General features: G+C 34.4%; 1 protein-coding gene across 2 annotated transcripts in view; it reads right to left on the bottom strand.

The window, feature by feature from the left end:
* LOC128859260 (COMM domain-containing protein 10) overlaps positions 1–17930 on the bottom strand; it is a 70833-nt gene that overhangs the window by 8699 nt on the left and 44204 nt on the right. The window contains exon 3 of one of the 2 annotated variants that reach the window (XM_054096118.1): positions 11744–11832. The exons of the other annotated variant lie outside the window; for it this stretch is intronic. The gene's annotated coding sequence lies outside the window, so the exon portion shown is untranslated. Of the gene's footprint in view, positions 1–11743; positions 11833–17930 lie in introns of those variants that run through there. 2 annotated transcript variants of the gene reach the window in all.

Here is a 17930-nt window from a genome sequence, read left to right as displayed (position 1 = left end):
ATTTTGTGGAAGTTATGGCTACTTTATTGTTAAGGTTGTGTGGGAGGTAGGCGTAAAAGTGGGCGGATTTTTTTAATTTTTTAACTAGAAGTTTAAAATGTCTTAAAAGTGATTTCTGCAAATTTTCAAACTTCTAGAATGACTCCTTGTATTGTGTGGCGTAACCCCTTAATAAAACATTTAAAAAAATAATATTTTATTTTTTAACCTAAGTCTGAAGACTTAGAAGATATAAGTCGCGCGATGCAAACGCGAAGCACACATTATGGGGAAGCAGTGATATCAATGATTTAGTTGAACATTCATTAATGGATGAATAACTCGTCAAAATCTTAAAACAATGTTCATATAAAAAGAGAAAGAATAAATGTGGCCCAATTTAGAGAGATTGCCAGGCTTATCATATTACATACATAGTAGGGTTTGCAGCCCCGGGATCCCGGGGTTTTTTCAAATCCCGAAATCCCGGGATTGAAATAACTAATCCCGGGATATAATTTTTGTCTGAATTATATTTTGAAATTTTTTTCTCATCAAAATTTTCTAAGAATTTAATTCTCAGAAAATTTATTTTTTTTTTATGAAATATGTACGTAGAATTTTTTGTTTTGGAAACGGAATGACACCGCGCCGTTCCGCGCCGCCGTAAATTTCTGTTAAAGAAAACACTCAATCACAACAAAAATACAGTAAAAAAAAAGGAACGGCACGGCGCGGTATCATTCTGTTTGGAAGAAAAACTTCTTATTGGAAGAAAAACTGGCAAAACATAAACTTAATTTACATACCGACATTGTAGCAATTATGACGGATGGAGCAAGCGTGATGAAAAAAGTGGGCAGAATATTATCTGTGGATCAGCAGTTATGTTTTGCTCATGGTGTTCAGCTGGCGGTTATTGATGTAATTTATAATAAGTTGGAAATTGAATCAGATCAGCAATATAATGAAGAAGAAATTTATTTCACAGAGAGTGACTCGAGCCAGGAGCAAGATATTTTTGACAGCGATGGATTCCTTGACAGTAGTCAGAGTCGTAGAAGAAATGAGATAACCGAAACAAGTATTGGTCCACTGATAAATAAGGTACGAAAAATCATATCAATGTTCAGAAGGTCACCAACAAAGAATGATTTATTACAACAATATATCCGAGCAGAATTTGGCAAGGACATTGTCTTATTACAAGACTGCAAGACGAGGTGGAGCAGTCTTTTGTCAATGGTGGAACGTTTCTATTTATTTATTTATTTATTTATTTAAGTCTATGAATTACAATCCTTACAGACTATGATACAAAAGTTGCTTAGATTAAGCTACAAATATATTATATGTATTTAAATACTATACTAGCTACTAACTAACTATAATATAGAATTCAAAAGATTTAAAAGTGCTGTTCTTGAAAGCGAGAAATCAAGAAGAACATCATTATGAACGGCATTTAATTCCCGTAAAGCACGAGTAATGGGAGCATTGCTGGCATACGTAGTTTTAAAGTTGAAATAGAGGCGAGTGTGTAAGGATATTTGCACGACCCTTTATTTCCTCTACATATCCCAAGTGTGTAGAGTACGGCTGAATCCTTGGGACAAAAACATTGACGACTTTTGGCAATTCTCAGTGACTTAATGATTAATAAAACGTTATACAATGAGCAAGACTCAGGAGACAGCTCAACAGAACTTGAGCTCTTGGTTCTCCCACCCCCTGCCAGGGGTCGGAGACCGCGTAGTACCAATTACTACTTTAAGCAGCGCGCTCGATCAAGCCTCACAGGCATCAGGCAGGAAATACAATCTGTCATCCAACAACACGCAACCACGGGCATTCGTGGCATACTATGGGCAATTGTTGCAGGGATGTTCTTCTTTGCACTTATGTTCATCCTCAAATGCGGCCCCGCAACACCAATCCGAATCGGAAGAAGAAGAAGAAGATCCCCAGAAGTACGGTTTATCGACTCTGGAATACAACAAAATCTCAGATTCGGAGAAGTTAAACCTGAAAAGGAGGCGGACGATAAAATTGATTGGGAGCAGATCCCTAATTAGTTCGCGCGAAGCCCATCGCAAAGGATGGTTGGAAGAAGGTTGCTACACCCAAGCATACATATCTCAAGTCACCCGAGATATATCAGAAGTATTTGTCCAAAATACGACCGAAACGGACAGACTAAAGTATGCTGAGTTTGACAGTTATACATTCTCAACTTTCACTGTCCATTCCAATGAGCTCCGAGAGCTCAACAGAGGCAAAGGCTTGACCAACGCATCAGCTGCTTCCCTTTACTGAAAGATTGCACACAAAAAGCATTAATAGACATAAAAAATACAGATAAATCACTAGATTTATCTCATGATGATATTCAAATGTTATTTGATATAATTACTGCTCTTGTACCAATAAAAACAACTGTTGAAGCACTCTGTCGTCGAGATAGCAATCTGTTTACAGCAGACATAGCCATTAATTTTATGCTAAAGAAGCTTAAAGATGCAAACAGTGCTATAAGTAAAAAATTATATGCAGCTCTCATTCTTCGTATGGAAGAACGCCGCACAGATCTAAGTGGTTTACTGCAATACTTACACAATGGTATAAGCAACGTCTCAGGAATAGATTTTGTCACAGTTCCTTCTTCAATTAAATGCCGTAAATTAATAGTGGACTTGCTTGAAAGACTAGACGCTTCAAATCCCACTGCATTACTAACAGCTCATGCAACTGGATCTTCTATTTCAAATGAGGTAAACCTTGAAATTGATTCAGAATTTGATTCAATAACTGAATCAATTTGTACACAAAAACCATTAAGTGTAGCAGAAGAACTAGATAAAGTTATTAAAGAGGGATATGCACCAATGCAGCCTATTAGATTTGAGACACTGTCATCAAAAATTCAAAAAGAAATGTCTCTTTTTGAAAATGGAGGGAGACGTGGTGACTACCTGGAAAGAACATACTCCTATTTAATGACGATAAAACCTACTAGTGTAGAGTCTGAACGAGCATTTTCTTCGGCAGGACAATTTGCAACAAAAATAAGAAGCCGTTTGAACGATGAAACGCTGGACGAGTTGTGTTTTCTAAAAGCTTATTTACAACAACACAAGAAATGTTAATTTCATTATGTATTATACTATTTTTTATTTGTTTTTTATGATGAATTAAGTTTTGTTTTGTTTTGTTTCAATAAATAATAATATTAAACCAATTTTTTAATTATGTTTTCAGTTTTTTTGTACTTTCAACTATGATAATGTGTAAGTATTTTTCATAAATAGTCCAATCCTAATCCCGGTACCAATCCCGGGATTTGGAAAATGTAATCCCGAAATCCCGGGATTGAAAATATAACACGGGATTGCAAACCCTAATACATAGTTATTATCTATAATAAATATATTTCATATTTTACCAGGTATTTCATATTTGGTTTTGGGGTCATAATTGACCCCACGATGCTTGTTCTTTTATTTTATATATTTAAAGTGATTGGTACTGTACAAATCAATGTGTACGAAGATATTTTTTTTTTTATTGTGGTCAATGTGAGCGTTGGAATAAGAGTCAATAGTAGTTTCCTATTGAAAATTCGAGAATTCTGTACTTTTATTAAAAAAACGTGCTAATGGCGGGAAAAAAACATTCAGTTCAATTGAAAAAACTAATTATAAACGACTACAAGCACGGTTTATCGCAAAAGGATATTTGCTAAAAGTGCGCAATGAAAAAATCAACAGTTAGTTTCATTATAAAAAAATTCCGAGAAGTGTTGAAACTCTTCACCGTGGAGCACGACCCAAAGGTACTCCACAGGACGAAGACTCGAAAATATTGATATAATTGAAGAAAGATCCAGAGAAGTCGGCAGTAGGTATAGTTAAACAGCTGAACTTAAAGGTTAGCAGCCGAACTGTACAACGCTGAGCATGTGCAGGTGGACTGAACAGTTATAGAGCAGCAAAAAAAAAAACAATTTATTTTCACAAAAAGTCAGCTAAAGCGGTTGAAATTCGCTCGGGAGCACGTTAACTGGTCAGTGAAACGATGGCGAACTATACTTTTTTCTGATGAATCAAAATTTAACTTGAAATAGGGTGTGTTCGAGCTGTGAATATTGCGGCAGTGTTGCTTTTTATGACAGAGCATCACGTTCTACGGAAAAAATTCGGCAACACTGGCAACGTCACGCGTTCGTTGAACAAAATGTTGGCAATCTGTTGCTCATCACTAGCAAATCATACACAACATAAAAATTTTCACTGCGCAATTGAGATGGAGGAGGAAAGGCAAGTTAATTTTGGAAACCAAGTATTGAAACCAAGTTGTTGGTCAAGTGTCGATTGGATCTGGAAGATGAGTTTGTAAGTGAGAGGAAATTTTTAAATTTTTAAAAACCTGTGCTGTTCCTTTTCCAACATTAAAGCGATCGGAGATTTCTCTACAAGTAACCTTACTGTTGCCAAGTTTCCACAAGGTAATATACAACGATTGCGCCAACGAATACTTAGTGTCAGTTGTGCACCAGAAAGGGCTTAGAGCCTCACGTAACTTCTATATAAAATAACTTCGTTATACCAAATGCATATATTTATATAATCCAAATTGATTATTTACAAGAAATGTGTGTCGAGTCATCCGAAAATGGGTAAAAAAGATATCTTCAGGGTATAGTGCAATAGTTTCAAAAAAGTATTTAATTTTCCTCACTTTTCTTTGTTTGGAACAATGGTTAAACAATAAGCCTTTTATCATATGTCTTCTCCTCCTGTTTTTGTCCATGTTTATTAACCCTGGAAAGTCATGCCTCGTCGTTTCGACGACGCGAGTTTTTATTTTACCGTTATCGCACTGTTCCTTTGTTTGTAAGGTGCCTTTCTTTTTTACAGCGTTAGTCGCTGTTGAGCTGTTGACGTTTGCAGTTGGTTGGCTTCGTACGATCTCTGTAAGCATTTATTTTTTAAAAATGCGTAGTCGAAAAGACGAACGATGAACTTTGTGTGAGTTTTTCGTTCCGAAGTAATTTTTCTTGTTTATTTATCTGTTTGGTATGTACAGTTGTAATACAATATGAGTGGCAGCAAAATTTATACTGACGAAGAAATTGAAAAATTTCTTGCAATGTGCGACGACGAGAATGGATTAGACGATGAGTTAGACAACAGCGAACTAGAATCTGATGCAGAAATCGAGCAAAACGAAAGCTTAGGGGATGCAAGTTCTTCAGAAGAATCAACCGACACAGATGAAGATAACATACCTTTACATTTATTGAGAGCCAAGTCAAATATAATTTATTTTAATAAATCTATTTTGCGGGGCAAAAATAAACATAAGTGGTCAACAAAAAAGGGCAAATCTTATCGTTATGGTCTAAATGTAGTACATAAAGCTCGAGGACCAACACGCCATTGCAAAAATATAACAGACCCACTGCAATGCTTCCAAATGTTCATTACACCAGAGATCGTGGAGGAAATTGTTCAATGGACAAACATTGAGATTGCTAATCGGCAGTCCATCTTACTTGTAACTACAGATGAAGCTCAAAGGAAAGCAACTACTTCAAATGAAATGTCTGCCTTAATTGGACTCTTGGTACTAACAGCAGTCAAGAAAGATCAGCATCTGTCTGCAGATGAATTGTTTGACAGATCTTATGGTGGAACAACATATATTTCGATAATGACAAAAGCAAGGTTCAAATTTCTTATGTCATGTCTTCGATTCGACGATAAATCTGCACGCCTTCAAATAGTTGAAGACAAATTTGCCCCCATTAGAAAAATTTGGGAGATGTTCATTCAAAAGTGCCGTGAAAACTATACGCCTGGAGAATACCTTACGATTGACGAGCAACTACTGGCGTTCAGGGGAAAATGTAGCTTCCGGATGTACATTCCAAACAAGCCAGCAAAATATGGACTCAAAATGGTAATGATATGTGATAGCGGTACAAACTACATGGTTGATGCTATGCCGTATTTGGGAAAAGGATCAAACAAAACCACCTTTCCACTTGGTGAGTACTACGTAAAAGAGTTGACTAAAACTGTACATGGTTCAAATAGAAACGTTACAATGGATAACTGGTTTAGTTCGATTCCTCTTGCTAAATCACTGTTATGCGAACCATATAAGCTGACAATGGTTGGAACTCTACGTTCTAATAAGCGAGAGATTCCGAGTGAAATGAAAAATATAAAAGGTCGTAAGTGTAATACGTCAATGTTTTGCTATGATAATGAGCTGACGCTTCTATCATATAAGCCGAAGCCGAGTAAAGTAATATATTTATTATCATCCTGTAATGAGGAAGGAGCAGTAAACCCCAAATCCAACAAACCCTACATGATCGAATTTTACAACAAAACGAAAGCAGGCGTTGATACTTTTGACCAAATGTGTAGTGTCATGAGCTGTTCACGCAAAACAAACCGATGGCCAATGTGTCAATTTTTTGGCATATTGAACATGGCTTTTATAAACAGCCACATTATTTATTCACACAACGTATTTCAAACAAATAAAACACCTCTTAGTCGTCCAGCTTTTATGAAAAAATTGCATTCTGCCCTTATTCAAAGTCACTTGACAAACAGACTTGAAGTACCAGCATTGTCTACGTCGTTGCGATCAAATATTGAAAATGTTATTTCTTATGATGAAAATACCGCAGATACTAATCGCCAAAAAAATTTAACAAAAAAAAGAAAGATTTGCGCAATTTGTCCCCCTGCTAAGCGACGGATGACGAAATCATTTTGTGCAAAATGTAAGAAAAGTCTTTGTGGGGAGCATAAAATAGAGCTTTGTGCCTCTTGTACAAAATGAGAACTTTCATTCCTTAAAGTATTTTATTTTTTTAGTTAATAGTATTATCTTTATGAAAAAATACCATTCAGTGAATAATATGTTATTAAATTGTTAATTTTTTTTTGTTTCTTAGTTTGTATTTTGTACAAAAGCCAAATGAATCAGAGCTGTGAAAATTTTATTTATAATAAAAAGATTTAAGAAAAACTATTTGATATTGTTTTATTTAGAAGATATATAAACAAGGCAAAGTGAATATATTGATTTTGGTAGGTTTTGATAAGTAGGATAATATATTAATGACTTTGAGTAATGCCGTCGTCGAATCGACGAGGGATGACCTCTACGTTATAAAAATAACGATGACCTTCTAGGGTTAAAAAATTATCACGACTCCTTTCCATCATCTCATCTGCTATTAAATAAGTTAAAATTTCAATTTTTTTAAGCAACACGTTCGACGAAAAATAAAAATTGCAATATTTGCTGCACAGTATCAGTTACAGAGCATCAGTAAAGTAACAGGGTTGCAATATTGCAGTAATTATTTAGCGGCTCGAACACACTCATACTCAGACGGAATGAGAAGAGTTTGCCGACCAAAAAATAAATGTTTAGATCCTCGATACTGCAAAGGTACGGTTAAGCATGGCGGAGGTGGTATTATGGTGTGGGGTTGTTTTTCTGGGTTTGGTGTTAGATCTCTCCATTTCTGTGCCATTATATCATAACATCTTAAGTCAAGTTATGACGAAATCGTGTTTAGGCCATATTCTAGCTCTTCTTATTGCTCTCCATATTTCTGTCCAGTCGATACTCAAAAATCTATTTTTTCATAAGTTATAGGGGTTTACTTTTCAACGTATATATTTTTTTAATATTTGGTCCAAGTCAAATTATCTTAAGTAAAATTAAGCTCTTTTGAAAATTTCAGTTTGTTATTTAGAACTTATTCATAAAAACTTATTTTAACTTAAAAGTTATACACCCAGCACAGTTTCCGCAAAATGTATTTTGATTGATCTCCTAAGTTTAGATAAGCTATTATGTTAAAAATATCATTTGAAATATCCTTCACTTAAGTAGACATAAGACCTTATTATAAAACTTAAACTGTCATAAATTGTACATTTTTCGTTTTACAGAACATCTTAATTTTACTTAAGGCATTCTGGTGAATCTTCGTTTGAAAATAACGGTATACTAAATCAATACGAGTATAAGTTTGTTTTTGTGTGTGCATTTTATATTTTTTTCTTTACATAAGCTGTTCAGTTGATAAGAGTTTGTTGAACTGTGAGGAGTGCTTGCTCGTTAAATGGATAGTGAAAATATATTTGGTTCGCTAGATGTCAACAATTTGAGTAAAGTTGACTTTTCTAGCGATGATTCGATTGTTGATCCTAATTTTGATATAAGCGGGTGTGCTGTTTCTAGCTCAGATTCAGAAAACGATACTGTAAGTATTAAAATAAATGTTTTATAATTTGTGAAACAAAAATTTTAAACTAGGTGAATTCCGAGAATGTTACGAAAGAAATTGTGGCAAATAAAGTGCAATCATCAAAGCGAAAAGTATTGAGAAATCGTGGAGAGAGTTATACTTCAACAGGTGGAAAACATGTTCCAGTCCGTATCGTTCGTCCGTTGGAATCAAGCAGAAAAAATGCGCTCAGAGAATAACATACGAAGAACAGCAGCTCGTACACAAACAGTATTGGGGACTAGGCTCTTACAACTTACGTAAAGCTTATGTTAATGGCTTGATTGAAATTGAAGAAACCAACACGGTAAAAAGAGTTAAGCATGAAACCAATCCGAGGAAAAGGTCATATTCATATTATTATTTCATGGAGATTAGTGGTAATAGAGTTGCAGTGTGTCAAAAATGCTTTAGATTTGCATTATCTGAAACCGAACAATTTATTAAAACTATTGCGAAGGAAAAACTTGAGGGGATTGGTGTTAAGGTAGACATGCGGGGTAAACATAAGGGTCCTAAAAAACTTTCTGTAGAAAAGGAAAAAGTAGTTTTGGATTTCATTAAAAGTTTTCCGTCATATGAATCGCACTATACTCGACGTGACACTTCCAAACGTTATCTACCCAGTGATTTATCGGTAGCTGAAATGCATCGTCTCTATGGAGAAAAATATGCTTTTATTATTATAATTATACTATTTCGCTTTCCAAATTCGCAGAACTTTTCCGTACATATATATATTGGCCTTTTTGGGTGTTTGGCCGAGCTCCTCCTCCTATTTGTGGCGTGCGTCTTGATGTTGTTCCACAAATGGAGGGACCTACAGTTTCAAGCCGACTCCGAACGGCAGATATTTTTATGAGGAACTTTTTCATGGCAGAAATACACTCGGAGGTTTGCCATCGCCTGCCGAGGGGCGACCGATATTAGAAAAATGTTTTTCTTAATTTTTCATTCTCGTTCTCTCTGTGAATTCCGAATGGTAGTCACGCACCAACCCATTCGGCTACGGCGCACAGTGGTTTCTGGGCGGAAACAATTCCAAATGATGAAAATTAACAAAAATATTTTAAAAAAATTTTTCTGAATAGCTAATTTAATGAGGTTTCTGAAAAAAAAAAATCCATTTATTTATATGATATGTGCTGCGCAGGAAAAATCGCCAAAGTTGTACTATTGCTGGCAGCAGGTTTTTCTGAATATTTTTCATAAAAGGTTGATTAATAAGTTCCTTAGCTGGATGAACAATATTTAAAATCTTTTATGATTTTTATATTAGGTATGGATAGTACCTTAGATAGAATATATAATATCGTTCCTCCAGTTATCATGGTCTTAGTAGAACATAAATCAGTTAATCGAAAGAAAATATGTAAAAGAGTATGCGATTAGGAGGTCTATAAAAAAAGCTCCACTCTTCTCCAAGCTGAGTACTATATTTTAGTATTAAGTACATTCTGCGCAATCAGATAGATGTAAAATCAGCTGCCACCAGCTGCCACCTTGGCCGTTTGAGGTCTTTAAATATTCGTATTAGCTCAAAATCTTGATGAAATCAATTGTGTTATGTACTGTGTAAAAGCACTTGTTGATGAAATACAAATACTGGTCGAAGTAGCATTTGGAATAATAAAAAAATGTTTTTGAGAATAAAGTCAAGGAGTTGAAATAAATGTCATTAAAAAGTGTAGCCACCGGCGAATCGCAGCGTTATCTTGGAGAGTTCGACAAATATAATTTAGCTGCCTTTATTCGAAATTAGCAAGAAAACATTCTTCTAATTGCCTTTTGCTTAATTTCATATTTCATTTAAATAATTTGTTTTACAAGTATATAAGATATCTATCTTATCAAAGTTTCAACCCTGACATTAATTTTTAGCTTTTTAGACAACATTTTGTAATGGGTTCAGTCTCTGATTAATGCAGTTGGATTTACTTTGATGCCATCTTTTTTTGTGTAAGTTCATTGACATACTGCACTTACTAGGAAAATACTCGCTCCTTCTTACAAACCAAACATTCCGTAGATTCTATACGAGTATACTTATTTAAATAATTAGAATTTATTGAATTACTTTATTGAAATGGAAAATTTTTCGATTTCCTATAAAATTTTGTATAAAAAGATCATTGATAATAATCGCGATCTTGATAAATTACAGTTATTCTTTAAAAATACTTACCCTAACGTCAGCGATTCTCAAATTCAAAAAGTTTTATTTCAAATAAAACAGCGATTTTTACCACACTTCAATAAAAAATGGAATACTTGTAGCAGGACAAAAGCCAAATTTGAAGCTAAGTATAGTAGTTGGCTTGAAGGAGTTTTTCACTTCAATTTAGATGTAGAGTGTGCTTCTGTTTCAAAAAAAATTACAAAAAGAGTCGGTAGACCTCAAAAAAAGTTTGAGAATTGCTGTACGCGTGCTAAACGATATAAAATAAGTCAAGTTCGTTCATTATATTCCGATGAGCAAATTAAAAGTGCTGCTAAATCACGCACAAAGGCTCCAAAAATGCACCATATCGACGCTGACAAAGCACTTGCTATATTTATACAAACGGAAATGTCGAAATACCAATACCAAGTTTTGAGACAAGGTTTAAAAAAAGAGGGCCACGACATTCTTCCTCCTTATAGTAAGATTTTGGATGCGAAGAAAAGGTGTTATCCTGAAAGCACGACAATTACGGATACTTCAGCGTCTATTGATTTACAAGAACTTATAGACCACACAGCAAAGCGGCTGCTTCATTCGATGACTGAGGATGAAATCGCTGAAATTGACGATGAATCATTAATAATGTATTCTAAATGGGGTTGTGATGGTGCGTCTGGACAATGCGAATACAGCCAAAAACTTGGTGATAAAGAGTTATGTGATTCTAATCTATTTATGACATCAATAGTGCCATTAAATTTGTCCTGTCGAATAAACAACAACGTAGTATGGAAAAACGAACGTCCTTCTTCTACGAGATATTGTCGATGTATCCAATTTCAATTCGCAAAGGAAACCCCTGAAAAGATTCGAGCTGAAAAAAATAGAGTAGATGCGGAAATCGCACAAATACAAGATTCAGTTGTTGATATACGAAATCGAGTTTTTAAAGTTCGGCATGAGTTTTTCTTTACAATGTTGGATGGCAAAACGGCTCAAGCTGTAACCGAAACTCCTGCATCTTCTTCTTGCTTCATATGTCTCGCAACCACATCTCAAATGAATTGCTTAGAAAAAATTTAAGCTCGGCCTATAAATCCTGAAGCTATCAAATTTGGTATGTCTCCTTTACACGCGCGTATCAAATTTATGGAATACATTTTACATATAGCATATAACTTACCAATAATGTGCTGGAAAACGAATGCCGAAACGCGTCCAATAAAAGAAAAGCGAAAAGCACAAATTCAGAATGAGTTTGCGGAGAAAACTGGACTTAGATTAGATATGGTAAAGCAAGGTAAGGGAACTACCAATGATGGCAACACATCCAGGAGATTTTTTGCCAATCCTGCGTTAGCTTCTGAAATAACAGGTGTTAAAGAAGAAATAATTAATAGATGTGCTGTGATTTTAGAAGCAATAACCTGCACAGAACCGGTGGATAGTTGTAAATTTGATAATTATGCATATGATACTGCAAAAATGTTAGTCGCCAACTATGGATGGTATAACATGCCATCATCAGTACATAAAGTATTATTGCATGGTAAGCAAATAATTGAAAACTGTACATTTTCTGTTGGCGCGCTTTCTGAAGAAGCTCAAGAATGTAGAAACAAGGATTATAAACGCTATCGGAATCTGCATACAAGAAAGTGTGATAGGGTTTCAACAAATGAAGATGTTATGCACATGATGCTGCTATCATCTGACCCTTTTATCAACAAATTAAGACCGACTCCAAAAAAGAAATTTCTTATTTTAAGTGATGAGGCAAAAAACTTGTTACGCGATATTAACAATAACGAATAAAGTAATAATATTCGTTTTTTTCTTAAGGAATAATAATAACTTTTCATAATGACTTTTTATTATCTTTATAAAAAAATCTTTTTAAAATAAAACACAAAAACAAAAAAATATTAGTAGTGCTAATTAACGCCATATTTACTAAAACCATTTGAAATTAAACTTAATTTTTGAAATTATGATTTTCTTTAAACTTTTCTACTGCGACTAGATTTAGTACATAAGTTAAAACATAAAAAACAATAATGCAATTGAGTTTTATTTATTTTTAGCAATTAAACGACCTTTGGGTCACTTCAACCCTGACAAATAAGCAGTTAGAAGGGTTAACAATTTATTTTTACGAGTTTGAAATCCGTTTTTATTCTTATTCATAATAGAAAAAGGACAAGTTTTGTAAAATATTATTTTCAATTCCGTAGTTTTTCAAAACTATTTAGAATTTCCAAAATTTTTTCTAGTTTTAGCTTAGACATTTTATGAATTTTCAGTGTACCAATTTTCAGCTCATTCGGACTATCCGTTTGCAAGATATTGAATTGTTTCCGCTTTTCGTCGATTTAGAACCACTGTGCGGCGGCCGCAAAATTTTTGGTGAGAAGAGTGATAACTTTTCCCCGTCTAGAGTAAACTAGACGTAAAACGAAAAAGAGACGTCGAAGCCCCACAGCTACGCTAGCTGGTGTGTAGTTTCAAAATCGAAACCAGCCAGAGAGACACATTTTTAATATATATGCAATTATCAAAAGCACATCATGGCAGAAACGGAGCAAAAAACTATAACGCCAGAGATCACCACGAACCGTCCGGTCGCTCAACCGACGAGTTCAGACTTGCCGAACCAGTCAACAGCAGCCAACCTTACATCGTGGCTAGTAGCCCCCCTCAAGGAAGTGGGCTAATCAAATAAAATTAGTTTAAAAAATCACGGCTATGCAGCGCATTGTATACCGGACACTTCGGCAACAGAAAATAGAAGCCTATTCTTTTCATAGCCGCTCATTTTCATTTGTACCTTGTTCATCAGTAACAAGTAATCTCTTCAGAAATTTCGTTATTTATGGTCTGCAAGATCATGGAAAAAAATATTCTTTCAACTCACTTAGATCATAAATGCGATCACGAAGAAAATAGGTGGAAATTATGTGCAACATGTGGTAAAAAAATCGTTTTTGGCAACCGTCAAAAATCAGAATTTTTAATTACTGAAAATCTTGCTGGTTGAAATAAAAAGCATGTCAACGATAATTTTGACGAGTCCAATTCTAAATTTCCCATTAGCATTTGTAGTACTTGTCGAAAAACTATAATGGAACGAGAGAAGGGTAATGCAAAGAGGCCACTTCCAACAATGCCTAACTACGAGGACATGAAGTTAGCAAAAGAAACCAGAACAACTTATGATTGTAATTGTTTTATATGTCTAACGGCACGATACAAAGGTCACTCTAAAATAGTTAAGGGCAATGGTCATGTACGCACTTTTCATACTATAATAGATGAAAGTTGTGGTCCTTATGGAGCTGCTTCAAATGCTCAACTTCCCTCTACAAGTGGACATAGTACTGCTGAAAAGAGAACGTCCATGAACATTTGCAGTAAATGTTTTCAGAAAATTGGCAAAGGTGTGCGTCATTCTTGTGGCGCAGGTCCTGCTTCATCTCGTGCTCGTGAAAACGCCTTGAGTTTAGTAGAAAAACTACCAGAAAAGCAACAAAACCAAGTAGTAACATCGATTTTACGAAAAAGGTCCGAAGCAAGTACGAACGATGGTGATATTTTATTAAATACAACAGGGTCTAAAATGAGGGTAACTTTGAATAAAAAAATTGAAAACGAATTTGTTTTTAATAGTGAAGGGTTAGACACATTCCAATCGACTACTGGAGCACCTCAAAATTAAATGAATAAAATGACCAATTTCATTAGAAGTTTTGCTGGAAGAAAATCTATTCCAAAAAACTATAAACAACATATGCGTGAAAAATCGAATTTATTGGAAGATATTTATAAAGAAGTTATTTGCACTTTTGAATCCAAAGAAGGTATGGTTAATAGACCTGTTGTATATGCTAATGCATCAAATCTTATTAACGCAATCTTTGACCAGCGGGATATTAAAGAAATCCAAAACGCTAAAATAAAATTGTTGGCAGATGGGGGTCAAGGCTTTTTTAAATTTTGTATAACAGTTTTAACAGAAGGAGAAGAATGTGATTCGAATTTCAATGAAAGTAAAAAATCTCGATACTCCACTGGTGGGAGTATGTCCAAGAAACAGAATTTAAATAGCGTTTACAGATTAATTATATTATCAATTGTTCCTCAAATTAAGGAAACTTACGAAAATGTTAAGACCTTATTTGAATTGACAAAAGTCAATGAGATACCCTTTAAACGAGATAACCTTTAGACTTAAAACTTATACTAATTATGAATGGACAGCAAACTGCAACAGCAACGTATCCTTGCCCTTACTGTTTCATCACTTTGAGTGAACTGCAAAGTTTTGGAAAATTGCGTGGTGGTGCCGATAAAGAAAAATTGATGGAATTTGACTTAGATAATAAAATTTTTAAAACATTCAAAAATTTAAATGATTACAATAAATTTAAATGTTTTGGCAAAGATAACAAGTATGCTAAGGAGTGTCACAGTACAATAAATATGCCTCTCTTTTTTTATGAAAAAGAATCGGAGAATGAAGATGTCCTTATTGATGAAGAAGAAGATGACATCAACATGTACGTTCTTCAGAAATGTGTTTTGTCTGAACTTCATTTTTTACAAGGATTTACAAACTACCTATTCTGGAACGGCATAGTCCCTGCTGTAGGGCGTGAAAAGGCTCTGCTTTGGCCATCAAAATTGAAGTTAGTAGCAAAAAATTATCAGGGTGAAATTTTCGAGGGTAATGCCTGCCGAAAACTTCTGCAAGAATCGGATAAACTACTTGATCCTGAAATTTGCGAGCATGTTAGTCCTTTGAAATTACTGCTTTTAGGACAATGAATAAAATTGTACTTGACTGTTTCTCCACGCAACGTGCAAATATTACCGATTTAGATGAGAACTTAAAACAACTTCGCAAAGATCTAGAAAGTACAGGAACATCTCAGACTCTAAAACTGCATATTATTCTTGATCACTTGAAAGAGGGCATGTCATTATTAAACAACGATGGTCTGGGTGGTCAGAGAACAGGTTGGTGAATTTGTTCACAGAGAATTTTTAAAATTTTGGGAAAGATCCAAAATAAATTTAATAAATGATTCTTCATATTCATATTCCAGCCGTTTAAAAAAAGCGGTTGTTACTTTTTCTTCACAGCATTTATAGAAACATGCACAAATTATTATTAATTTCATTCCTACATTAATTTTATAGTGAGAAGTTAGTATTAAATAATTTTGAAGTGGATCAGGCCTACAGGGGATACCACATAAAAAAAAAACGCGCCAGGATATTATCTCGTTAGATGGTGAGGAAAGATATCGCTTAATTATGAAAAAATTTTCGAAAATGCTAAAATCCACTTATCTCGAAAAAAGGATCAGCTAGGATTTTAATTCAAGTGGATTTTTAATGTACTATTAATGGACAACAAATCGCCGCTTTCAGTTTTTATTGGCATTTTAGGTCAACCTGTTTCTACTTCAGTCGAAGTGTGTATAAATAATAATGATTTTAAAGTGTTTTGCTTTGATCTACAGCAGTGCCTGCCCACACCGCTACTGAGGACTTCGTTGTCATTTTACAAAAGACCATTATGGACTTATAATCTTACCGTGCATGACTGCACAACAAATCAACCAATATGCTATATGTGGCATGAAGCAATAGCTAAAGGAGGTGGAAACGAAATTTCTTTGTGCATATTCCTCATTTATTAGAAGTAAATACAAATATAAAAAATGTGGTTTTCTATAGCGACTGCTGTCCAGGACAAAATAAGAATTAGTTCATTGCAACGATGTTTGCAATTAGATAAGAACGTAAGTATTATAGATCACAAATTTATGGTACCCGGTCACACACACATGGAGTGCGATAGTGACCATGTTGCAATAGAAAAAAAGAAAAAAACGTCTTCAATAAAAATCCATCATCCTCGCGATTGGTACCAATTTATACGCACGGTAGGCGTAAAGAACAAATTTATAGTGAATGAAATGGAGCAATCGAAAATGCTGGATTTTGCATACGCATCAAAAAACTTGTTTACTTGGCGAAAAGTTGATGACAGCGGCAATAAATTCAATTGGCAAGACATTAAGTGGGTCAGATATACCAAAGAATTTGGTAAATATATTTTAAAACATCTCTAAGATAGGATGATCCGTTCAAATTTATAAATATATCAAAGCGAGGAATCCATTGTGTTAAAATAAAAGACTTGAAAAAGTACTACGACTCTCCAATAAAAATAAGCACAAAAAAGAAAAATGATCTTTTAGAAATGTTACCTCTTGTAGATGAAATTTATAAAGACTTTTATATAAACTTACAAAACCGAAGATATGTTAATTAGATTTTCATCCAGATTTAACGTCGTATGACGAAAGTGAAGAATAATAATACGTATATATTACTAGACGGAAGTCTGACTGTTATAAACAATGAAACACTGAAAAATGAGTTGATTATTTTTACTTTTATACGTAGACATATACAGTTGCGGTCAAAATAATAGTAGTGCTTCTAAGGTATATAGTTTATTATGTTTATTTTTTCCTACTGACTCCTTTATTTTACTTTCTCCTTACAATACTGTTGTACATAGAGCGTACAATAAAAAAGTACCGTTAAACCGGTCAAAGTTAGCATTTGTTTTTTCAAATTCATTTTTTTCCAATGTTTGGCTGAATTGAGTCAGTCAAAATAATAGTAGTGCGAAGAGTTTGCTCTCAAAAAATACAAATAAAATACAAAATACAAATTGTTTACTTATAAAACAATTATAAAAGTGCTTTCACTGGTAAGTATTACATTTTGTTAGTGTATTTGTATATAATTTTGATTTAATTTGATTAAAACATTTTACAGCAATGGGACGGCAGCTTATAAAAAAAATGATTTCGATGGGGAAAACTTATAAAGAAGTGCAGGATATTGTTGGTTGTTCACCGACAATGATTTGTAATGCCCTTAAATACAAATCGCAGCCAGAAACACGTGGACGGAATCCAGCAATGTTCACTAAAATGATTAAGCGTGTGGTAAGATTTTCCAAAAATAATCCGTTCACGCCAGCAACAAAAATAAAAACGGAATTGGAAGTGGAAGCAAGCGTGGAAACTATTCGCAGGCGTTTGCGGGAACACGATTTGGTAGCTCGCAGCCCCAGAAAAGTGCCACTATTAACAAAGCGACATGTGGCCAACCGACTAAAGTTTGCTAAGAGTCATTTGGAATGGACAGACGAGAGATGGCGAAATATTTTATGGACAGACGAGTCTAAAATTGTGCTTCATGGTGCAAAAGGATCGCGCCAATATGTCAGACGGCCAATTAACTCAGAATACAATCCGAAATATACCTGCAAAACGATTAAACACGGCGGATCCAGTATCATGATTTGGGCATGTTTTTCTTTTTATGGAGTAGGACCGATATCCTGGATAAAAGAAATGATGGATCGGCATGTAT

The sequence above is a fragment of the Anastrepha ludens genome, chromosome 3, assembly GCF_028408465.1.
Source record: "Anastrepha ludens isolate Willacy chromosome 3, idAnaLude1.1, whole genome shotgun sequence".
NCBI lineage: Eukaryota > Metazoa > Arthropoda > Insecta > Diptera > Tephritidae > Anastrepha > Anastrepha ludens.
Note: the sequence above shows the minus strand (reverse complement) of the source record. Positions and strands in the feature narration are given on the sequence as shown.